At 41.2% G+C, this 20,134-nt stretch overlaps 1 pseudogene; it reads left to right on the top strand.

The window, feature by feature from the left end:
* The window catches only part of LOC114320615 (pyruvate decarboxylase 1-like), a 44,236-nt pseudogene that overhangs the window by 6,498 nt on the left and 17,604 nt on the right, over positions 1 to 20,134 (top strand).

The raw sequence follows: 20,134 nt of genomic DNA, 5'->3' as shown, positions 1-20,134 counted from the left end.
AATGGCCTCCAGGAAGTTGGCGCACTATTTCCATGCTCATATAATCATTGTTTTGACCGAGTTTCTCCTCAAAGCTTTATTCGAGCGGGCGGACTTCTCCGATCGAATTCTCAAGTGAGCGGTCGAATTGGGACAGTTTGACGTCAAGTTCCAACCACGCACTGCCATAAAGGCCCAGACATTGGCCGATTTTGTTGTTGAATTCTCACTCGGGATTCATCCCGTTTGCCCAGTGGATCTTGCGGCGGTAGCCGAGGAGGTGAGTGCCGATTTAACCGAAGTAACACAGTAAGGCGATGTTGGCGACGCGGAACTTGCGTGCCCCGCCGAAGAACCTTCAGCTAGTATGACGCTACAGCCCGACGGTGCGACGACGGAGTTGGGTATTACCGACCAACCTGCTCTGTCCGGTACCACATCTCCAGAAGGGGAGGAAGTGGAACCGATCAGCGTTGAACCTGACGCCGCACAGCTGAGCGACCATGCGCCCATCCACCTGTAAGCCTCCCAGGACCCCTCAGAATGTTGGAAGCTCTTTGTGGGCAAAATGTGGAAACTTTTCATAGATGGGGCTTCTAACCGCCACGGTGTCGGGCTAGGCATAGTTCTGATTTTGCCAGACGGACTAACCATCGAACACTCTATCACCCTTGGATTCCCTGCATCAAACAATGAGGCTGAGTACGAGGTGCTTTTGGTTGGCCTCAAGAGCGCGCTTCAGATGCACGCATCCGAGCTAATGGTTTATAGTGATTCCCAACTTGTGGTTAACCAAGTTTCTGGGGTTTACGAAGCTAAAGACGACAGAATGACGAAGTACCAAGCTCTGGTAAGAGACCACATCAAGCGATTCCAGGCAATAAGGGTCCAACAAATTGGCTGTGAAGAGAACGGCCGAGCAGATAAATTAGCCGGCATCGCTTCCATGGTCGATAGCACATCTCCCAGCCTTCTCCCGGTTGAATTCCTTCCGAGGCCCAGCATTGAGGAAGCCGAGCAGACAGAAGTACTCTGCACCGAGCTAGCTCCTTCCTAGATAGACCCAATTATCCTCTTCCTCAAAGATCAGACCCTTCTCACCGACAAAAAAGAAGCACATATAGTCCAGGTGAAGTCAGAGCGGTTTTGGCTCTCTCCATCTGGCGCTTTATACAAGAAGTCTTTCACCGGTCCCTATCTCAAGTGTGTACACCCAAGCAGCGTGGAAGCTTTCCTGTACGAAATTCACGAAGGCATATGCGGCAGTCACATAGGGGACAGATCTTTAGCCTACCAGGCTATCTCGCAAGGATATTGGTGGCCGTGCATGCAAGCAGACGCGCAGAAGTATGTTCGCAAATGTGAGAAGTTGCCAGAAGTTTGCCCACCAAATCCACCAGCCGGCTAGGGAACTTCTTCCCCTCACCAGCCCTTGGCTCTTTGCGATGTGGGGGCTAGATATAGTAGGGCCACTCCTAACGGCACCAGGCAACCGAAAGTTCTTTATCACGGCTACAGACTACTTCACCAAATGGGTTGAAGCTGAGCCTTTGGCAACAATCAAAGAGAAAGACGTCAAACGGTTTGTCTGGCAGAATGTGGTAACGCGGTTTGGCGTCCCCAAAATTCTGATCTCTAATAACGGCACCCAATTTGACGGCCGCCTATTTAGAGGATTTTGTGAAAACTTGAAGATTGAATTCTATAACTCTACCCCGACTTACCCGCAGTCTAACGGTAAAGCCGAAGTATCAAACAAGACCATTCTTGATGGGTTGAAGAAACGGCTTGAGAAAGCCAAGGAAAAATTGGCCGAGGAACTCCCAAGCGTTCTTTGGGCATACCGAACGACCCTGCGGCGATCCACCAGGGAAACTCCTTTTGCCTTGGCATATGGCATGGAGGCGGTCATCCCTTTAGAAGTCGGTATGCCCACCCTCCGCAGTGAAAGTTTTGAGCCCGAGCTGAACGCCGAAGCCATTGCCCTGGAATTAGACCTAGTGAAAGAACGCCGGGAAAAGGTTCTCATCCATGTGGCCGCCTACTAACAAGAGCTTTCAAGAAAATATAACAAAACGGTGCACCCCAGACCGTTCAAAGTCGGCGATTGGGTTTTGAGGAAGGTCATGGGTAATACCCTGGTGTCAGGTGAAGGCAAACTAGGGGCAAACTGGGAAGGACCCTACAAGATAACCGGTCTGGCGGGCAAGGGGGTATACCACTTGGAGGACTTGGAGGGAAGAGGAATACCCCGGCCATGGAATGCGGCCAATCTTAAATTGTACTATTTTTAGCTTTTGTATTCTTTTTGTGCAAAGGAGTTTTTTGCCTCACACTTCAGAATGTAATATTCTTTTTGTCAATATAATAGAAGTGTCTCATCTTTGCTTTAGCATTCAGATTGCTGTTTTTTACTTTGAGATTCCAACCGAGATGTTTTACTCCGGTTAATTGAGTTGATGATTTACTCAACTTTGAGATTCCAACCGAGATGTTTTACTTCGGTTAATTGAGTTGATGATTTACTCAACTTTGAGATTCTAACTGAGATGTTTTACTCCGATTAATTGAGTTGATGATTTACTCAACTTTTAGATTTCAACTGAGATGTTTTATTCCGGTTGACTGAGTTGATGATTTACTCAAACTTTTGTGAATGTCAACCGAGATGTTTTATTCCAGTTGACCAAGTTGATGATTTGCTCAACTTTGAGGTTTTCAACCGAGATGTTTTACTTCGGTTAATTGAGTTGATGATTTACTCAACTTTTAGATTTCAACCGAGACATTTTATTCCGGTTGACTGAGTTGATGATTTACTCAAACTTTTGTGAATATCAATCGAGATGTTCTATTCCAGTTGACTAAGTTGATGATTTTCTCAACTTTGAGGTTTTCAACCGAGATGTTTTAATTCGGTTGACTAAGTTGATGATTTATTCAACTTTTGTGAAACTTCAACCGAGATGTTTTACTTCGGTTGATTGAGTTGATAATTTACTCAACTTTATGATTCAAACCGAGATGTCTTTTCTGGTTAAATAAGTTAGACAAGATGGTTTGTTTTGCCGAAGTATTTTGTCCGGCTGAAGTTATTTAGCTTGAAGACCGTGCAAACACTTGATGAAAATTGAACTTTTTCATTGATGTGCAAAATAATTACAAGAGGAGGGGCAGACAGCCCGGTTACATGTTCAAACAAAAAGAAAGACAAAGAAAACTAAGCTAGGGGGGAAAGATCTGTGAATTCATCCCCGGTCGCGACCTCCAGGTCGATTGTGGTTGTGGTCTCCTGGGCGCCGATCTTCTCCTGCCCGGCCTGATTTGGGCGGTTGTCACCCTCTGCATTCTCCTCGGTGTCTTCAGCTTCTTCTTCCTCGGTCTCGGCCTGCAACGCGCTGAAGACATCGTTGGCATAGCGTACAAGATAGGTCGGTAGGAAGGCAGCTGGAGGAGAGGCAAACACGTCGGTATCAGGTCCTTGGCCGAGCTATTCACAAGCAGCCTTCCAGCCCGCCTTGAAGAAGATGTCTTGGATGGCATGGACCTACTTAGTGTAGTTCTCCTCGGCCTCCTTGAAGCCGGCATTGTTTACATCCTCCAGCTCCACCTTTCTTGATTGCTTCAACGTCTCCAGCTTGGTCCAGAGACCGTCCATTTCTTGCTCAGCGACACCTAGTTGGCCGAGCAACCTTGAGTTGTCAGAATTTACCATCTCGAGCGAAGCCTTTGATCGCCCCAACTCAGCTTGAAGGTGTTCAACTTGGCTGGCAAAGTCGGTTGCCTTCTGCCGGAGTCGGTGGATCCTTTCCAACACCAAGTGTTGTTTTTGGATGGCCTGCAAGAAGAAAGTTTGATCAGAAAGGAGACCGAGCAAACACTTGGAGGAAACTGAGCAAACCCTTGGAAATTTTTTTGGCAAAATGTGCAAAGTTCTTACCCTGGTCATAGACTTGACCAAGGATTTCACCAGCCGGGTGTCCGGCACATGGTCACTGCCGACCACGTCGCTCGGTAGCAGCAAGGCTTTGGAGAGGTCAAAGGCGAGCAGATGCTCCTTGTCGCCTTTGACAGAAGCTGTCGCTGGGATCTCTTTACCCCGGTGCTTAAGTTGGGGCCTCCATGGTGGAGTTGGGTCAGTTATCACGGCAGGTTGCTCGGTGTTGAGCTCTGCAACTAGCTCCGCGGAAGGGTCTGCACGTGGCCTTTTGCCAGCTCGGCGGTTGTTGTTGCTGGCTTGCCCGACAGCGGGAGACGCCAGTGCAACCACGGTCCCGCTGGATTGCCCGGTAGTAGGAGAGTGGGTTAGGATGCTCGGTATCTCGGTGGAGGTGGCAGTGATGAGGTTCTTGATGCGGCTTCTTTTGGCCATCTCTTCTGCCTCGGTCAACCGGATGAATGGCACGTCCGGTAATGTGGAATCGAGAGGTGGAAATGGAGCGCGAAGAAAGTCTGTGACTTTACTCCGGCGTGGAGCTGAATATCTATATGTCGGTTTGTAACCAAGGAGCTCGTGGCAATCCCGGTTGCAGTAGCGGAGCACAGTTCTGATGGCTGCTTCGTTGGGATAATGATAGTGGGCTTGCAAGGCTTCGATTGCTGCAAAGGAAAAAAGAAAAAATGTCAAGTATAGAATAATTAAAAAAGATAAATTGATCGAGCAGTTAGCACGACTTACATGTCTCGTCGAAATTCTTGCTGATAAACCAGCCCGGTACGTCGGCTGTTTCGTAGTTACCAGAAACCCAGAAAAAGTCATCGTCGTGCAAGTCCTTGTCTGGGGTGCCGGTCATTATCTTCTCCTTGCCCGGTCTGATTTTTAAATAGTAGGCAAGGTCATCGCCTGTATGCCCAAGGGTATACTGGCGCAGTATCTCGGCTAGTCCTAGGTTGGTTCCTAGCCGGTTGTTCAGTTCGTGGATCCCATTGATTATTCTGTAAGTGTTGGTTGAGACCTGGGTTGGGGCTAGCCCGGTGCGCCGCAAGAATTCGTAGATCAGCGCGTTAACCCGGAAATTGAGGCCCCCTTCTATAATGGATAGCACGGTGAAGGGACACTGATCTAATTTGCCCCATGGGGTTGTGTTCTCAACACCGAGCTCTAAATGAATGTCGGTCGGGATACCATACTCCTCCCGGAATGCGGCCAGGGCAACCGGAGTGTCGACAAGGAAGCGGTAGCGCCCCATGTGTAGCCGGCTGGTTTAGCTCGGCTAAGGTGGTTTAGCACAGACTGGTGTTTAATGGTTGCTCGGTCTTTGAGAGCCTCGGTATTCGTTAGTGGTCCCCTTAGACTCTGCAGGAAAAGGAGGGTAATTGTAAGTAGAAGCGTGGTCGCGCAAAATAAGCTTGACTTTAGCTCGGTCAGGAAGAGTACCAAACCACCTCGGTCGCGAAGGCAAACCAAGGAGCTCGGTCACTCAAGCGGACCAGATGTTAGCCGGGTCGAGCGGCCAAGTCCTCTACCTACCTCGGTTTGTACTAAGGTTTTGGCAAACTTGTAATTTGCTCGGTCTTAACGTCTTTTGGGATCAAAAGAAGACCTGGAGCCCGGTCCGCTCCAGATCTTCAGGTGTTCATCAATGAAGCTGAAGAACAGTAAGGAGAACAAGGGGCAGGGGAGAGTTTTGGGGAGCTATACCTTAAAATCTATGGTTTTAGTACCTTAAAACAAGAAATATCAAATGAAACAGCCACAAAAAGATTCGAAGAGCTTACCAGTAGAGGTGAATGCTAATCTTTCAAGCACGAACGCAAAAGGAGGGCAAGAGTGGGAGCTGCTGAGGGCACTGGAGCTCTGGATCGACAAGAATGAAGGAGAGTCAGTAAGAACGAAAAGTGAAGGGGAAGAGATGTATAAATAGAAGTGAGAGACCGCCAAAAATTTTAAATGTGAAGGGACGTGATGGTTGGCTGCTCGAGGCCAACAAACGAGCGACGTGTGTCCCAATTAATGGCGGCGTCAAAGTTGAAGAGACAGGAAGGCAAGATGAGACGTCGATCGAGCAAATCGAGGAACCGAGCACTGGAATTAGTGCGGTTGACGTCTTGCAAACAATAGACCGAGGAAGGGTCTACCCTGGTCGGATCATGTAATCCCGGTCACGCTTTTGCAGATGGAATTAAGGGGCAATTGAGAGGGGAGATTTTATGAGCTGGAAATGGACCATGATAAGGGCCGGGCAAGTTGAAGGCCGAGCGCGTTTGGGCCAGGATAGCTTTGGGCTTGCACGAGGATGGGGCTGCTCGGCTAAAGCCCAAGGCCGAGCTACTTGAACTTGCACAGGTGGGAACCGTGCTATTTGCGTTGCTCGGCAGGAAGGTTCGCGCCTTTAGCTTGGCAGGAAGGCCTTTGTTTTACCCGCGTGACCTATTTCGAGCTCGGCTTTACCGGAATGCAACTAAGCTCGGTCGGTATGGAGCTCGGCTAGTGAGCATTTGGGCATACGGCGCAGCATGGCCGTGTGAGGCTGAGGTGATTCCGCCGGTCTGTCGGGCTCCGCCAAGATATCCTGAGAGTTTGGTTAGGTGGTGATTATTAGATTTGTGCTGACAGATGGGATAGCAGCACCACGTGTCGAGAGACTAATGGGAGTAGATTTGGGGCGCAGAAGGTATATAAGCATGTCTGCGCCCCCCATGCTGAGACAGATGATCATTTGGTGAGATACACTTAGGCATTCAACTCTCTCCTCTCTCTCTCTATCCCTGAGTGTGTGCTAACTTGACCGTCAGAGGGGTTTTCCGGCCACACACCGCCGGGTTGCTCACCGCCGTTGTGTTCGCAGGTCGATCGGACAGACAGGGAGCTTGGAAGAAAGGAGTACAGGCTCGCCGGAATATTTGCTTCCTGTACAGGCATCTTTTTTTTTGGTACATCTCAAAAATAGCTTTCATGGTGTGGTTTGTTCAATCTCATGGTGGATATATATGGACCAATGTGTTTGATTTTATTTTTTGTTCAGCTCAAGTCAGATTTTTTTTTTTTTTTTCTTTCGTTTCAGGGGTGGGCAAATTAGTTTGATCATATTCATGTATATATATTGTTATGTTAGTGGTAGGCTGTTATAACTAGTGTGGAAGATGTACATGAACAAAATCGATACAGCAATCTCAACTGCTCTAAAAGAAAGAAAGCCTGCCTACATAAACATTTGCTGCAATTTACCTAGCATCCTTCACCCAACTTTCAACAGAGAGCCCATACCACTCATGCTTTCGCCCTGGTAATTAAAATTTACTTTATTCTTTACGATCATTTTAGCACCTTTTCAATTTCCACAACTTTAATTGAAAACAACATATTTGATCGATACAGGTCGAGTAACAAGAATGAACTTGAAGCTGCTGTAGAGGTAACAATAGCCTTTCTAAACAAGGCATCGAAACCAGTCTTGATAGGAGGGCCTAAACTCCGAGTTTCAAAAGCCTACGATGCATTTGTTGAACTTGTCATCGCTTGTGGCTATGCTTTTGCTGTGATGGAATCGGCTAAAGGAATGGTGCCAGAGCACCATCCTTACTTCATCGGGACATATTGGGGTGTTGCAAGCACCGCATTTTGTGCACAGATTGTGGAATCAGCTGATGCTTACTTGTTCGTTAGGTCAGTTTTTAATGATTATAGCACGGTTGGTTTTTCACTCCCTATCAAGAAAGAGAATGCGGTATTTGTGCATCCTGATCGAGTGGTAATTGTGAATCGTGCAAATGTTGGATGTGTTTTGATGGGAGATTTTCTAAGAATGCTTGCGAAGAAGCTTAAACGCAACACTAGTGCTTATGAAAATCATCGAAAAATGTATGTTTCTAAAAGAATTTCTGTGAAAGGTGAAGTTGGTGAGCCTTTGAAGGTTAATGTTCTGTTCCAACACATACAGAGGATGCTTTCACACGAGACAGTTGTGATTTCGGAGGCAGGGGATTCCATTAATAATTGCCAGAAACTAAAATTACCAGAAGGATGTGGGTACATAACCAAATATTGGGGTTCGTTTGTTAACATTTATGCTTACAATTTTGTATTTATATTTATAAAAGAAATTTTTTTAAATGTAAACAAAAATTCATTGGATGTCTATTTTCGTTTCTAAAAAATTGTCCAGAGTTCATAAAATTTACTAAATTCTTCTAATAATAATTTATTTAGAAACTCATTGGAAAAAGTTGGTGTTACAGGCAATGGCCGAGACACCTTAGGCCCAGGGGTCACGTAACCCCCGCCCCCCTGCCCCTGGCCGGGTTTTGGGATTTTTTTTTTATTTTTAAACATAAAGAAAATATTTTAAATTAAAAAATTTATAAAAATATTATTTAAAGTGAAATGTCAATGACATTTTAAAATTATGAGAATAATAATGATTATTTTGATTGAAAATAAAGAAACTATGATAAGTCATATTATTATTTATAAAAATTTCAATATAATGGTGATGTCTATCACTATTGACATGCAAACATAATTAATTTGAATGAGGAAATGAGATTTATTGGATTGTTAGTTATATTTGACATATGAAGTTTATCCACCATGTGTTTCTTTCCATTCATAACTAAAATGACCACTATATAAATTATAATCAACACATTTTCAATTATAAAAAATAAAAAAACAAAAAAAAAATTACAATAGGTCATAATTAATATCAGAATGAGTCATAACTAACTATTACTTGATATATAGTCATAACCAAAATAATAACCACACGAAGTTATAACTAAATAATATCTAACACGTGTTATAACTAAAGACCACGAAGATCATAATTGCGACATATGATAGACACTTTTATTGCAGTATGTTTCATAAAATTTCTCTATTAAAATATATCATTTCTATCTCAATTTATCTTCTTTTTTAAATTTCCAATCCACCTATAAAATAGTTACTCCCCAATATTTGTATAAAATTTAATCTCAAATCTTTTAATTTAAAATTCACATTTATCCAAATGAACTCTTAATATTTAAGTTTAGTAATATCTCATTATTATTTATTATGAAGAAAAAAAATTTAATGTTGTCATTAATTTGTGTGAGTGATTTTCCGATCACACTGCCCAACTTAGTATTCAGCTGGAGAGCACTGACAGAATAGATGACACCTGGCTGACCTGTAATAGAAAGAGAAGATTCCGACAGTGGTTCGTCCACCCGGGGGCACTCCGACGATCAAATCAGTATATCTCTCAAAGATAATCAATAATGCTAAACTCGCTGTTCAGAATATAAATTACGTAGCTTAGACCCATGGGGGTGCCTTTCTTTTATAGCAAACTCAATCTTAGTGTGGGGACATAATTTTTGAATGACAACACGTGGCCGAGGTGTCACCGAAGTGCCAGCCGAGGTGCTGCGTGTCCTGGTCATGACACCGAGGTAATCTCGGCTAGGCCGAGGTTATCTGCGAGAATACCAGAATCCGACATAAGCGGATAAGGGACAAGAGTCCTAGAATGGGAAAAGACTTCAGTTTGGGTAATGATGAGACTCTTAGAGAGTTTATCCTAATTCTACTGGGAGTCCAAGATTAGCAATAATCCTAAGTCCATTGGAGCTAGGGTTCTATTGGGACTAGGATTATGTTGGCTATAAAAGAGAGGCACCCTCATGGGTCTAAGATATGTCTTTTATGCTTTGTGTAGTGAGTTTAGCACAATTGATTATCTTTGAAAGATATACTGACTTGATCGTTGGAGTGCCCCCGGGTGGATGAACCACCGTCGGAATTTTCTTTTTCTGTTGTAGGTCAGACAGGTGTCATCTATTCTGCCAGTGCTCTCCAGCAGAATACTGAGTTGGTAGTGTGGTCGGAAAATCACTCACATAATTTGGCGCCGTTTGTGGGAAAGAAAAGAGAATAGATGGCCAACGACAGACAAAAAGAGAAGGTTGGGGACGACACCCATACTGAGAGTGGGAAACATATTGACCTTGATGTCGAAGAAGACAACTACAACAAAGAGACTCGTGATAAGAATCACAGAGGAAAGGACGTCGGCCAGGAGGGCGGCGTACCGAAGAAATCAGACCGGAGCAAGGTATTATAACGAGGACGACCTCCAGGTATGGAAAGATAGATGCCTGCGGAGGGACGACGAGATAAAGAGAATGACGGACAAATTGGCAGACTTACAAACGGTCGTCAATTTCATGATGCAGAACAAGGTCGTGCAGCCACCGTTCCCGCTATAAGATGCGCCGATTCCAGCGGCCAGGAAAGGAGCCCAGAAAGGGAGGCAAAAAACGGTTCCTGCAGTCCCTCAGCATGACGGGACCAAGGGACATTCTTACCGGCCTTCTCGGGAGGTCAGGCATGGAGAATCCCAGAAGGCACATCGAACAAAAGAAACTTGCTCCAAAGAACATCGGGATGTTCAGGGAAAGGAACTCTGTTTCGACACGACCAGTGGAGGGAGGTCCAAAAGGACTCACGATGACACTAGAAGTAGTCCGCCAAAGAGGCTAAAATCCGAAGATAGTCGAGCCCTTGGACGAACCAAAGAGGATCTGGGAGATCACCTACAGAGGAAGCAACAAGATGCTGAGGTAACCTCCCCGGTCAAACCGAGAATACCGCTCTCGGAGGAATTAGACAAAGTTGAGGTCTCGAAGAGATTCAGTATGCTGAGGTTCCAGATATACGATAGGAAGTCGGACCCCAACTTTCACGTCGGATTATACCTGAACGCGATGGCGTTATACACTGGGAGTGAGCCATTGCTCTGCAAAGTGTTCCCCTCATCATTCGGGGAAATTGCACTGGACTGGTTTCACAAGTTGCCGAAAAGAATTGTGAAAACTTGGGAAGGCTTGGCCGAGATGTTTATGGCCAGGTTCGTGACAAACAAACTACAGCCATTAAGGGTAGACGCCCTAATGGCCCTGAAGATCGGCGAGGATGAAAGCTATAGGGCCTATGCCAAAAGGTATTATAAGGTATTCAACCGAATACCAAGATGCAACCAAGAGGTGGCGGTTAGTCATTTAAAAACGGCTTGAAGGATGACTGCCTGCTTCGAAAATCACTGGCAAAGACATTGCCGAAAAGCATAGAGGAGCTGATGGCCAGAATAGAAAAGTATGCCAGAGCCGAGGAAGACACGCTAGGGACAAAGGCGTCCAAATAAGAGAAGAGAAATGGTTCGCCGTAGCAAAGCCGAGATAATACTGGACACGAGAAGACAAGAGCTTAGCCCAAGTGAGCAGATCCCAGAATCCAGATTTGGAATCCCAGATCCTAGAAGACAAGATCTCGGCTTAGATGATTAAGTCCGAGAAGAGAAGAGCTTGGCCTAAGTTAAAGAATTTTTTCCACAAAGGAGTATGTGGAAGCCATGCAGGGGGCAGATCCCCTGCCCATAGAGCAATATCAAGGTCAAAGCCACGTGCCTAATGAGAACCCAAGTGGAACTTAAGTTCACATTAGGGGGCAAAGGACTGAAGAATGATGCTTGGGAGTTGAAATTTCACAAGCCGAGATGATGTTTAACACTTGTTGAAACTTGAGAAAAGTTTACAAGTTGAACCGAGATTATGTTTAACACTTGTTGAAACTTGAGAAAAGTTTACAAGTTGAAGTGAAATCGAGATCATGTTCAACACTTGTTGAAACTTGAGAAAAGTTTACAAGTTGAAGTTAAACTGAGATTATGTTTAACACTTGTTGAAACTTGAGAAAAGTTTACAAGTTGAAGTTAAACCGAGATGATGTTTAACACTTGTTGAAACTTGAGAAAAGTTTACAAGTTAAAGTTAAGCCGAGATGATGTTTAACACTTGTTGAAACTTGAGAAAAGTTTACAAGTTGAAATTAAACCGAGATTATGTTTAATACTTGTTGAAACTTGAGAAAAGTTTACAAGTTGAAGTTAAACCGAGACTAAGGTTAAACACTTGTTGAAATTTTTTTTAAAAAAATTTACAAGCTGAAACCAAGGTTATGCTAAGAAAGGTACTTGGGTACTTGCCAAGGTAAATCATCAGTTTGTATAACTGAGGTGTGTCATCCTGAGAAGGTTGCACAAAGATTGAAGTGTATATTAAAGATATGCAAATTATTTTTAGTATAGAATCGTACGAGAGTAAAAAAAAGACACATACAACCACGTTGAAAGAAGAAATTAAAGAATGCATTCAGAAAAAGAAAGAAGGCACTTTGGCCTAACATTGAAGAATGATTGCTTAGATTACAAAAAGGCCGGTGTGAAGTACGCCGGTGTCAGACGGTGGTAATAAGCAAATAAGTGCAACGAAAGCAGCAAATTTTTTTGATTTTAATCAAAAACATGAAAAATGGAAATTATGGTACCTTGGACGACGTGCTTGACAGACGGTGCGCGCAAAAAATGATGCGACTTGATGGCGCGTATCAGATCCGGTCCAGTAAGGGAAAGACACATGGTGAAAACAGTTGAAATACTGTGCGTACCAGCTCATACGCATGCTGGAACTCTTGGAGTTCTTGATTTAATGAAGCAAATACCTCGGCTAGGAGGACGATTTCGGTTGAGAAACTTGAACGAACTTGGTCGTTGGTTCTAAAGCATTTATGAAAGCAAACTATAGGTCTTGGTCATATTGAACCGACGAGTTCTGACTTCGGCAATAGATGATGAAGCGAGTTTAGCCGACGTGCTAAATGGAAGAAATGATATAGGTTCCATCACCTCAGGATGCCGAGGTAATAGAGCCTAGGGGGTAGTTGTGGGGACATAATTTTTGAATGACAACACGTGGCCGAGGTGTCACCGAAGTGCCAGCCGAGGTGCCGCGTGTCCTGGTCATGACACCGAGGTAATCTCGGCTAGGCCGAGGTTATCTGCGAGAATACCGGAATCCCAGATAAGCGGATAAGGGACAAGAGTCCTAGAATGGGAGAAGACTTCAGTTTGGGTAAAGATGAGACTCTTAGAGAGTTTATCCTAATTCTACTGGGAGTCCAAGATTAGCAGTAATCCTAAGTCCATTGGAGCTAGGTTTCTATTGGGACTAGGATTATGTTGGTTATAAAAGAGAGGCACCCTTATAGGTCTAAGGTATGTCTTTTATGCTTTGTCCAGTGAGTTTAGCACAATTGATTATCTTTGATAGATATACTGCCTTGATCGTCGGAGTGCCCCCGGGTGGACGAACCACCGTCGGAATCTTCTCTTTCTATTGCAGGTCAGATAGGTGCCGTCTATTCTGCCAGTGCTCTTCAGCTGAATACTGAGTTGGCAGTGTGGTCGGAAAATCACTCACACACCTCCACTGAATTCCTAACTACGCCATTGGTTGCAGGTACGAATTCCAATCGCAGTATACTTCGATAGGGTGGTCAGTTGGTGCAACACTAGGCTATGCCCAAGCTATTCCAGACAAGTGAGTCATTGCTTGCATCGGTGATGGGAGCTTCCAAGTAAGAACAAAACCCTACTTTAGTTTGAAACAAAATTTTGAACATGATCTCAATCAAACAGTGCAGTTCGAGTGTTAGTATATATGCTTTAAAACTTGAAATTTTGAACTTTGGGTGCAATAATGGATAGACAGACAAACAAATGTGGGACTTTTTTTTAATGTATATATTTTTGTTGCAGGTGAGATATGAAGAGGAGCTAATTGAAGCAATTGGAATGCCAACAGGGGAGAAGAAGGATTGTTTATGCTTCATTGAAGTGATGATTGACAAGCATGACACAAGCAAAGAGCTGCCTGTGTGGGCTATCAGAGTCTCTTCTTTCAATAGCCGCCCACCACATGATACTCAATAAAATTCTATAAAACAAAAATAAAACAATAAGAACACAGAATCGATCATAAAATCGGATATAATTCTTTCATGTGAGGAGGGTCACGCTATTTTGTAGATCCCAGGGTCATGTAAGATAATTGTGTCCGATTGTGTGATTGTTTTCGGCTCTAAATTTCTTTGTTTATTGTTTACATTTGAAATAAGGTTTCATGGTTAGTTCTGGATAAGTTTTCTAACTTAGCAGATATATATATATATAAGAAGTATTTGTGGTCTAGTTTTTATTGGATTTATGTTTGGGCATTCTGGTGGTTGAGAATGAGGGTTATATATCAACTTTGAATGCTTAATAATGATTGAATTATTATATTTTCGGAGTCTGGCAATTGTGGTGATTGAGGATCAACTTTATATATTTACTTTAACAGAAAAACTAAGTTAATAGGAAGAAAAAAAAATTACTCAAAATGTTGAAAAGTGAGCGTACATCTAAAACAAAATCTCAACCGTCCATTAATTTTTTTGGGCAACTTCCTAATGCAAAATTCTGAATTTGTAGAATTGTTTTTGCTTCAATTGTGGTAGTTAGCTCATGTTGGGAAGTAAACCAGGTACAAATAGGTTTACAGTTGTTTGGTGTAGTATATAGAGTTCATTATTATTATTATTTTGTATTAGAATATTTGATATAATTTCTGCTTATAACATATGAAGTAGAATTAACTTATATAAGTTGAAAAAAAATGATTATTTAGTAGAACTTTAATTCTTCACATTTTCTTTCATTAAATTTAAATTTGATAAAAAAAAGTATTTAAAAATCATTTCCAATTCTTTTTTCAATGTTCATCAAATCAGTAAACAGTCTTTTTTTTTTTTAGGGGTTTTTTTTTAAGCTCCCTAATAATAACAATTTTCTACATAAAGGACATTAAAAAATGTAATACTGCCTCACGTCCCTAACCAAAATACCCGCACATTTTATCAATTTCTTGGACCAAAATACCCTACGTCTGTTCTCCTTTGTGATGCTGGTACTGGTGTTGGGTATTTTCCGGCGAGTACGAAAACAAATTCAGCAAAACAAAAGCACTAAGTTTGGCAAATTTGATTTTCTGGGTAAACAAACAGAGTGGAGTGGAGTTGATAGATGTATATATATATATATATATGATACATACATATATATATATATATATATATATATACAATCTGTTGCTTACTGTCTTGACTAATATATATATGATAATTAATCAATTAAGACCATTTGCAACCATAATCAAACAGTCACTCTTAGTTATCTTATCTATAGTTGCAAACATATATATATATATAATACATACATATATATATATACAATGTCAGCACATATATATATATATATATATATCCAGTGTTGAATATAACATCTTCAGGTTCAAAATTTCTCTGAGTGTTGAATATAACGTCTTTTGATTTTTTTGGTTTAGTAGAATTGGAGTTGTTTCTGGAAAAGCAATATTTGGACCCCTACTTGAAGAATATTGGACAAAGAAGCTTGAGGAAGAGGCAGCAGTAGAGGAAGGCTTAAAGTGATCCAGAGAAATTTGAATTTTCTCTGGATTCAACTCAGAGAAATTCATGCCATTAAGTTTAAAGAAAATCTATCACAAACTCATAGAAGAACTATTAATTTGTTTGTGCAGGAAATTGTAATTGAATCAGCAGCAGCAAAACCAATGACAAATTGATCAAATCAGAGTTTTATCGTTCCAGAGAAATTCTGGAACAGAGAAATTTGAATTTTCTCTAGGTTGAATCTAGAGAAATTCTTTGGAAGTCCAAAATTTCTTTGCTTCCAACTGATGATGGGTTGCTTTCCTTCCAACTATCAAAATTGAACTGCTTTCTGTGCATTTAGGGCTTCTTATTGATGCTTCTTGTGTTCTTGTTTTTGTAAATTTCTTTGGCTTGCTACTTTGTGTTTCTCTATTGTGTAATTTTACCTGGCATGTTTATGTTTCTTCATTATTTTCTCAAGCAAATTATCTGTGGCTTACTACTCTATTGGTGTGGCTAATTTTCTCTGGCATTTATAATTTTCTCTGGCCAAATTACTTTTCTTACTTGTGTGTCTAATTTTCTCTGGCAGCATTTATAATTTTCTCTGGCCACATTATGTTTATGTCTTGTGTCTAATTTTCTCTGGCATATTTATTTTGTTCAATGCTCCATTTCCTCAAAATTTCTCTGTTGTGTAATTTTCTCTGTCATGTTTATGTTGTTACCTTGTAATTTTCTCTGTTGTGTAATCATTGCTACCTTGTAATTTTCTCTGGGATTCAATGTTTATGTTTTCATTCTATAGAAATGGCAAAGCGCAGAAGCAGCACAACCCCAGAAACCCCGAAAAAGAAACCAAAAGTCTCTGTGTCTGCGTCTTATGATCTTAGATCAAAACGCAGTAGCAGCACCGGAACACCACAAAAAAAACAAGTCCAAGTTGAAGAAGCAATAAGCATCAAGATCAAGACACCAACTTAAAGGGTGATTTTCACTCAACTACAAGCTTAACATTTTCTCTGTCATTTTCATTGGATTATAATAACAAACCTTCGATTTTCTCTATACTACAAAGAAAAGTCCAGAAACATGAATAGTGCAAAAAAAAAAAAAATGAAAAGTGCAAAGAAAACATATCAGAAAACATATCAGAAAACTTTGAAAAGTGCAAACATATAAAAACACATAAAAACACAACATATAAGTCTAGAGAAATTTGTAATACTTATCATTTGTAATACAATCATATGATTTTCTCTGGACTACAAAGAAAAGTCCAGAGAAATTTGTGAACTTATATTCACTTTCAATATAACAAAAACAAAAACACATTAACATCAAGAGACAAAAATATATTAAACACAAGCATATAAAAAAATCACAGAGAAGATCTGTTATGTTCACAAAACATTCAATTCAAAAAATTTAAAAAAAAAAACAAAACACTTACTACTCTATTGCTACATCTGTAAATTTCTCTGCCTACTTACAATTTTCTCTGTGATTTTCACTGCACTACAAGCTTACAATTTTCTCTGTGATTTGAGTTCAATTATAGTAACAAACCTGCAATTTTCTCTGCACTACACAAAAAATGCAAAGTGAACAAAAAACAGAGCACAAAAATGCAGAAAAACAGAGCACCAAAAAGCAACTCATAACCATGTTGACAGAGAATGAAAAAGCAACTCCAAAAATCAAAATCAACTCCATCGAAAATTCATCAATAACAGATAATGAAAAATTAACTTCAAAAATCAAAAACAACAACACTGAGTTCGTCTCTCTCACATTGATCAAAACTAAAAACAAAAACCTAATTCAACACCTACACGATCAAATCAAATCAAAAATTGAAAACTTATCTAATTCAACTCCACATGAAATCAAATCAAACACAATAAACCAGATTTCAACTCCTACACGATCGATCAACACCTACAAACAACGAACATGATTTGAACTCGTACAGGATTTCAACACCTACAAAAACCCTAGAAAATCTCCACAAAAATCTGAATCGTCAAGTTCATCCTCACGTAATCTCCCACAAAATATCAATATGATCTTTAGCTGCCAAATTCAAAACAACGTATATTATAAACAAGGGTAAGACAGGTATTTCACACTCTAAAATAACATTGAGGGACCTTAGGCTACAAAAGAACACATTGTGGACCTAATCCATTACTAAAAGTTAGATAGGGACCTTACACCGATTTTCCCTTTTTTTTTATTATTTATCAAATTGAGAATTCATCAAATCTATCATCAAATTTGAATTTGACAAAAAAAAATTAAAAATGAAAGTCACTGACAAAGGCCTCATTTGGGATGCCAAAGTTCGGCTAAAATAATCAATAAAAATAAAAATAAAAATAAAATAAAATAGTCAATAAGACACAATATCGCATTCAAATTATAATTATTTTAATTTTTCTCTTACAACCATCAAATCAATTTTTTTTAAAAAAACACCTATCATTTAAAGACAACTTTTTTAACCAAATTAAAATAGTCAAACAATAAAAAAAAAAACCAACTAAAATAATCAAGTTTCTAAGAATACACAAATGGGTCTTTTAATTCATCGGGACATATTGGGGTGTCGTATGCACTTCTTTCTGTGTAGAGATTGTGGAATCAGCTGATGCATACATGTTTGTTGGGCCGATTTTCAATGACTATAGCTCAGTTGGATACTCACTCCTCGTCAAGAATGAGAAGGCGATAATCGTGCTTCCTGATCGAGTGGCTATTAATAATGATGCTACTCTTGGCTATGTTTTGATGAATGACTTTGTAAGTGCACTTTCAAATTCCTCTGAAATGCGAACCTGGCGAGCCTTTGAGGCTCAATGATCTCTTCCGACACACACGGAAGATGCTCTCACACAACATGTCTGTGATTGCAGAGACGGGAGATTCTTGGTTCAACTGTCAGAAGCTAAAATTACCAGAAGAATGTGGGTAGTAATCGAATCCTAAAGCATTCTTGATAGGTGAACGGGCACGAAATATTCTTCCCGTGTAATCCTGTTGATCAAGTATGCGCTCCTCCGTACGACGTCGCCTTATCCCTTGAAAATACAAACGTGAGCTAGCCGGCGGGTGTGTGCCGGATACCTCTCCGATGCCTAAGTCAACAAAATAGACAAATAGACAAAAAGTTCTGTGTGTTCAGGAATCAAAGTTGTGTTACCTCTCCATAGGTGATATTTGTGAGCTTTTATAGGTTCCGTGTGGCACAATCCTAGTAGGACTTTTACTCCTCCATGTAGAGTCCTTCTAGGATTCACTCTCCTGAAAGATAATGCTTATCCTTCAACACCCCCTTCACTGCTTAAACCAAGTGAGATGGTCTTACCATGGCCGGACTTCAACATGACCGAGGTAAGCATGGCTATGCTAAGCCGTAGACCAGACCGAGATAACTTTACCTCAGTTCTTCCATTCACTGCTCCTACCACGATTTTCCCAGTGCTGACCATAGTATTACTTAGACAGTGTTAACCATTAGCTAGGTCTAACAGAGCTAGCTGCGCTATACTGTGACCGTACTAACTCTGAGTACGGCAACCTGGCGACCGAGCTATCCGTAGTACTCTCTTGGACCAAGATAACAATAGGCTCTCAGGGACCGGACTAACTTTAGGGCCATCTGGGACTGGACTAACTTCAAGGTTCTGGGACCGGACTAATTTTCAAGGTCTTTTTACTCTGCCCTCCGTATTGTGGCCCATAATGGCCCATTGCCCAGCTCGGCCCAATTTATAAATATAAATTACCCTCTCAATTGCCCCTTAATTCCATCTGCATAGCATGATAGGGATTACCTGTTTTACCAACTGAACCAAAAACTCTAGTCTTACGACCGAGCTAAACTTTTAAGCCTTTCCAACCGAGCTAAAACTCTTTAGCCTTTCCAACCGAGCTAAATTCACACCGGGCTTTAGCTGTCCGGTCAAAACGTCTCTTCAATCACACCAATTGAATCACTTCTCATTCCCATGACACGTGGCATACTCTGATTGGCCCAAGGCAGCTGTCACGCAGTCTTCGTACTCCGTGCTTTTTGAACAGTCCCGCTCTTTTTTTGTCATTCCTTCTACACACAGCACACTCTTCATTTTGAATCTATCAACCTACTATTCATTTCCTTCATTCTCTCTCTCTGGGCTTCTATTTCTTCTCAACCCTGAACTTTGCTAAGTTCGTGTTCTTCACTGCCGTTGCTTCCATCTTCGATTTCTTCCTCTTGACCTAGAAAGTTTACTCAAATCTGCCTTGTTTTTGTTGTTGTTTTTCGCATTTGCTTTTATAATACATGTATTTTGTGTGTTTTTTCAAAACACATACCTTTCTTTCGTTGAAGAGCCATGTAATAGAACCTCCAATTTTCCATGAATAAACTGAAAAACATTGATTTTGATCCAAAATCACAGTATAACTGAACTAAAAAGCTGTTTGTAGTTGATGTCACTTTAGCCAAACTTACCAACCGAACTAACACTGTACCAGTAATTTCAATAAGTAAAACATCTTTTGATTTAATTTTGCCAAGCTAACAAACCGTACTAAGTCTGCGTAATAGTGTGCTTGATAGTCTCGACCATGGCCGAGCTATAACCTGCGGCTTAGACCAGCCTTCGTAGTTCAGACCGAACTAAGAGCGCTACCCCTAGAGGATCAACTAGACTAACAAAACCCATGCACAAACCGAGATAACAAACCCCTTGCACAAACCAAGATACCAAATCCCTTCTACAAACCGAGCTAGGACTATATTTATCTTGCCTTTATTTCTTTTAGCACGGTCCCATGATCCGTGCTTAACACTTTTCTTTTCACTTTGCAGACTTTAGGTTGCCCAGGCCC

The sequence above is a fragment of the Camellia sinensis genome, chromosome 14, assembly GCF_055761805.1.
Source record: "Camellia sinensis isolate YWXY chromosome 14, ASM5576180v1, whole genome shotgun sequence".
Taxonomy (NCBI): Eukaryota; Viridiplantae; Streptophyta; class Magnoliopsida; order Ericales; family Theaceae; genus Camellia; species Camellia sinensis.
This window is presented reverse-complemented; position numbering and strand designations above follow the sequence as displayed.